The following is a 6,023-nucleotide window of genomic DNA, read 5'->3' on the forward strand; positions in this document are numbered from 1 at the left end:
TGAAGGATTTAGCTAGAGTTAACTTTGACCCCTTTATAAAAAAAATGTCCTGTGATATGGATAGGTGGGCTCCACTCCACATATCAATGGCTGGAAAAGTCAATGTTATTAAAATGAGTTGTACACCCAAACTGAATTATCTACTACAGTCTCTCTGTAAGGCTCCAGCTTGTAATGACTCTCCCAACCATTAGCTGGCACTGACACTTATGCCGTGTAATGACTCTCCCAGCCACTAGGTGGACCTAGCTTCTGTAGAATTCATTGTATTACTACTCATTAGGACTTGATTCCTCCCACCTGTGGGTCATTACCTTGTTTGTGTTTGCCTATTTAAGCATGCCTCTTTCTTTCAGTTGTGTTCAGTCTTGAGCCTACTATGCATGTGTTATCCTCACCAAGAAAGCTAAGTCTGTTGTGTTTTTGGATTTGCCTTTTGCTCACCTTTTGTTTCTTGTATTTTTTCTGTGGAAGCACGGCTTCCTTTTTGTTGTACTTTTGACCTTGGACTCCTCAGTAAAGCATTTTGTGTTCAGTCATCTAAGCCTGCTTATTCTTCTGCCCTTGGGTCCATCTATTATGTGTCATCCACCATAGCGCAGTGGTAAAAGAGGCAGTTCAGTTGACTAGAAGACCCGAGTTCAATTCCAGCCTCAGACACCCATCACACTCCCAATATAAATACCATTTTCCTATTTTAAACAGTTTGAAAGAATGTGTAAGAATTTTATTTGGAACGGTAAGCGACCTAATGTATTGTATTATTACTATGCTTTTAGTCTGAGACACCTGGCTCATTGGTCACTTCCCCCAGAGCGAGCTCCCCCTTGGTATAAGATTGAGCAGTCTGCCTTCAATCTTGTTATTTTCCACTAAACTGGTTGGAGAGGTGAAAAATCATCCAATTATTTCACAAATGCAATATGGTGAAAGATCTCTCGGCTGTGTAGCTTTGACCCCTACTTAAATGTTAGTTCAAGTATAGGTGCATCTCAATAAATTAGAATGTCGTGGAAAAGTTCATTTATTTCAGTAATTCAACTCAAATTGTGAAACTCGTGTATTAAATAAATTCAGTGCACACAGACTGAAGTAGTTTAAGTCTTTGGTTCTTTTAATTGTGATGATTTTGGCTCACATTTAACAAAAACCCACCAATACACTATCTCAACAAATTAGAATATGGTGACATGCCCTGATTCTGTGCAGAGTTACTGTATTATATTCTGTAATTTGCCTGAGAATCAATAAAACTGTTAATTACTAAAAGTTATTTCAATTAAATAATACAATTAATAATTACAAAAATATTTGGAAAATAATTATTTATATAAATCAATTATTTTTTTTATAAATTTTTATAAATTATTTTTTATAAAGAAGTTCAATAGCTGAAAAAAAAGATGTTCAGTAGCTTTTTTTTTTAATTGATCTTTGCTATTGAAATTGGTATCCAGAATGGTTTTATGAGGTACTAAAAAATGGAACTTTAATACTTAATTTCATATAAATATTCCACGTTTATGTTTTATTACATATTAAGAAGGTCCTGTTCTGCGGTGATTATTGCAGGAGAATACACTCACGTTCACCATTATGAACCTGTGGACAGCACACTATCATTAAGTTTCATTGAGCTGGCCACATATGACCGCTCTGAAGAAATATGGCCTCACAGGACACATAAAATGCTGTAGTACTCCATTCTCCGTCCAACACAGACACTTTCTTCTGTTTACAGTGAGTGTCTTGCCTCCTGCCTGACCTCTGCTGTGTGTTAAACCGCTGTCTGTCGCGTAAATAGACAGGAACATTGTTATTTTGAGCCCAGGAGACATGAGTTTACCCTCTCTTCACCTCACGAGAAACAATAACCCGTTTTCAGGCTGCCTCTTTACACTGGCCTGTTTGCACCCCAGTTCACATTAGTGCACCCCAAATCATAGTGAATTTAAAAAGTATGCTAGAGCTGCTGTTTTTACTTTTTCTGGTGGATTTTTGAAGTGTAGCCTACATCTGTTCATACTATAGAGTGCAAAAGTTACAAAATCCCATTCATTTTCTCCATAGGGAAAATGATTTTGAACAGCAAACCATTAAAAATATACAGAGGTTGTTAATCGATGGTATATGCTTTTGGTAAAGCCATCAGCCCACATTATTTCCACTGGTGAAAAACTACATGATTCTACAGAGAAATTTCCACCAATCAGAGAATTGCCTGAGAATCACCTGCATACCAAGCGGCAACCTCCCGCTCTCTCTCGTGAAGCCAACAAGGAAGTGACTTAAACTGTAACCCATCAACTGGCCGCTAGAGGCTGGCTGCAAAAGGGAGTCAATCCCATAGACTCCCCATGTTAAAATGCCCAACTTTACAGCAGAAAAAAACATGTTTACAGCCTGGTTCAAAAATGATTTTGGTTTAAATAGCTAATTTTGCCCTTCATGACAACTGTGAGGGGGATGAATTTTTTTATAGCTCATCCGTTTAAATTATATTAAGCCTTAAAATTCTGCATAATTAAGGGCGTGGCCACTTGAGAGACAGGTGGATTGCCGCTGCTGTCACCACCGTCGAGCTAGGTGGGCGTGGTTTCAGCAAAAATGCACTTTTGTGCGCTCAAAATATGATCTTTTCGCGTGCAGAATAGTGGCTGAGATCTATGCCTATATAATTCCCCCCCAAAACACACATGAAGCACAAATGAAGTTATTTTTAATATTGTTAAATGATGAACTGTTTTAATTTAGGCTTTTATTCACATATAAACATTGATCATGGCACATACATAGATTTCATCAAATATTCATGGCTTTTATATTTAGCCCTCCAGAAGTAAACCACTTCTTTGTTCTTAGAGATATTTTCTATATTGAAAATCTTTATCATTGAATATGATGCCAACTTCATTATATTGTACGCAAATTGATTCATTTAAAAACAAAAATTGGGTAAGTCCCCATTGCGCCTTCAATTATTTTCTTACCAGATTTTTGAAGTGTTTATTAAAGATGTTATTGCTTCTGTTTCTGCATGTATATCCATGTTTATTCTACTTTATTTTTATGTTGTCATTGAGCGAGGCATACTTTAGATGTTTCCCTGTTCCTTACTGTTTTGCATTTTAAAAAAAAGAAAGAAAAGAAAAAGCAATGAGATGAGAGGGTTTTTGTGCATCAAGCATGTTTGAGCTTCTGTTTACCATACTGATAAGTAAATGATGAAAGCATTTTTGTTTTTTAACTATCCCTTTAACTTATTTTACATGGTCTTTTTTCTTGTCTTGTATGGAAAGCTGAAGTTTCTAAAACAAAAATGAGTTAAATTGGGTTTAGAAACTGACAACCAATACATTTTCACATAAACCATGCTCTTTCTCAGAACTAACATCGACCTCTATGCAACTGGTGTCAAAGTGATTTTCGAATGAAGTCAAGTTCACACAGGTGTCATATGAGCAATATCACTCGAGTACGAGAGCGATACCGGCTCTATACCGTCGAGCTAGGTGGGCGTGGTTTCAGCAACCAGCTCCCGCCTTTTTGCCCATTTTCGATTATCCTGGAGTGACGCGCGGTGACGCACTGCCAAGATGGCGACTGCCGGCTCCGCCCACTTTGAGCTTCAAAAACCTCTTCAGGAACCTATACGGGTGACGTCACGGACACTACGTCCATGTTTTTATACAGTCTATGGGTTTCGCTGACAGTTTGAGAATGGCGTTACGAGCTTTAGTGACAAGCTCTTTAAATGCTTTTTGCCGGTTCCGCCCACTTTGAGCTTCAAAAACCGCTTCAGGAACCTATACGGGTGACGTCACGGACACTACGTCCATGTTTTTATACAGTCTATGCTGCATAGGCATGAAGCACTACAAATGACCTGATTAGTCAGTGTCCCTAAACTCTCAAAACTACTTAAATAATTGTATGCATAATATGCATATTTTGCAATAAATGTAAAACATAGTGTTTCTTTTCATAATCAACATCCTTGAATCAATACTGCAGTTTTGTGTTTTTCATGTCATTCACAATGCATCATGGGATTGCAGCTCTTTCCCTCATTAAAGCTGTAAAGTACAAAGTCTTGTAAGTCTCGTTTTTTTGTTCTATTTCCAAACACATCAAATAAAAAGTTGTGGAAATGTTCTGATTCACCTCAAAGCTGGTTGATTTGGTTCATGGCTTTTAGCTTTTTATCAAAGACTTCTTGAAAAATCCCTTTGGGAAAAATACTTGTGGAACCAAGGCTGCTGAAAAAGTGGCCAGGCTCTGTTGTACTCGATTCAGGCTATGATTACCCACAAGCCCTTGTGCAACACAAGAGGAGGAGTTTGTGACAGACTTTTCCACTTAAATAAAAATGGTGATGAATGTGGGGTCAAAAGATGCTTTTCTATATAGCAGTTTGTAAATGTACAAACCTTCACGTTAAGAAAATAAAGAATTTCTTTGCTAAAAGCTAACATTTCTATATGATCGCAACATTTGACTGGCTAGATAAAAAAAGGGGTGTGTGCGATGAAGACATAAATTAGCGTGTCACAATACTGGCGTACCACCTTACTATGCTTCCAAAAGAAAATACATTTCCACCAGTAAGAAAATCGCGACAAGCAAATCGTGGCTTTTTAGTGACTTTTAGTCTAGTGGGGCTGCATCCAAAATCACATACTTTCTGTTTTTTTTTTTGAATAAGCAATTACTTTAAAACCGAACACAAAGTGCATTCTATGTAATATGAATGTATGTAGGTCATACTTTTCCCACCGCCAGTCAAGTACATAGTTTCAATGCAAAGTATTTAGAAATATTATACAAATTATACATTTTACTCTATGGTGTCCCCTACAGGCTTTCAGCTGAAAGTGTGCAGATTCTTCTATTGGCATGTAAATCAGTGTCGTGGAGGATTACAGGACAGCAACCTGATTAACTCTCTTTGTGCTGGGGTACAAAAGCTGGCAGCAGATTGCCGAGTGTGACTGGTGCGCTGGACTCTTCTTAAAAAGTTTCTGTCTGTGTATACATTCATACACTCGTCCCTCACAGACGGCATGATAGAGGACTGTGTCTGGTGTCAAGGTGTGAAAGACATTTTTGCATTTCTTTTCATTTAAACCAAAGACGTTAAAGGGTTAAACACTACGTCCATGTTTTTATACAGTCTATGCTGCATAGGCATGAAGCACTACAAATGACCTGATTAGTCAGTGTCCCTAAACTCTCAAAACTACTTAAATAATTGTATGCATAATATGCATATTTTGCAATAAATGTAAAACATAGTGTTTCTTTTCATAATCAACATCCTTGAATCAATACTGCAGTTTTGTGTTTTTCATGTCATTCACAATGCATCATGGGATTGCAGCTCTTTCCCTCGTTAAAGCTGTAAAGTCTCGTTTTTTTGTTCTATTTCCAAACACATCAAATAAAAAGTTGTGGAAATGTTCTGATTCACCTCAAAGCTGGTTGATTTGGTTCATGGCTTTTAGCTTTTTATCAAAGACTTCTTGAAAAATCCCTTTGGGAAAAATACTTGTGGAACCAAGGCTGCTGAAAAAGTGGCCAGGCTCTGTTGTACTCGATTCAGGCTATGATTACCCACAAGCCCTTGTGCAACACAAGAGGAGGAGTTTGTGACAGACTTTTCCACTTAAATAAAAATGGTGATGAATGTGGGGTCAAAAGATGCTTTTCTATATAGCAGTTTGTAAATGTACAAACCTTCACGTTAAGAAAATAAAGAATTTCTTTGCTAAAAGCTAACATTTCTATATGATCGCAACATTTGACTGGCTAGATAAAAAAAGGGGTGTGTGCGATGAAGACATAAATTAGCGTGTCACAATACTGGCGTACCACCTTACTATGCTTCCAAAAGAAAATACATTTCCACCAGTAAGAAAATCGCGACAAGCAAATCGTGGCTTTTTAGTGACTTTTAGTCTAGTGGGGCTGCATCCAAAATCACATACTTTCTGTTTTTTTTTTTCAATAAGCAATTACTTTAA

The sequence above is a fragment of the Sinocyclocheilus rhinocerous genome, unplaced genomic scaffold (genome assembly GCF_001515625.1).
Source record: "Sinocyclocheilus rhinocerous isolate Xijiao unplaced genomic scaffold, SAMN03320098_v1.1 scaffold2752, whole genome shotgun sequence".
In the NCBI taxonomy this organism is placed as follows: Eukaryota; Metazoa; Chordata; class Actinopteri; order Cypriniformes; family Cyprinidae; genus Sinocyclocheilus; species Sinocyclocheilus rhinocerous.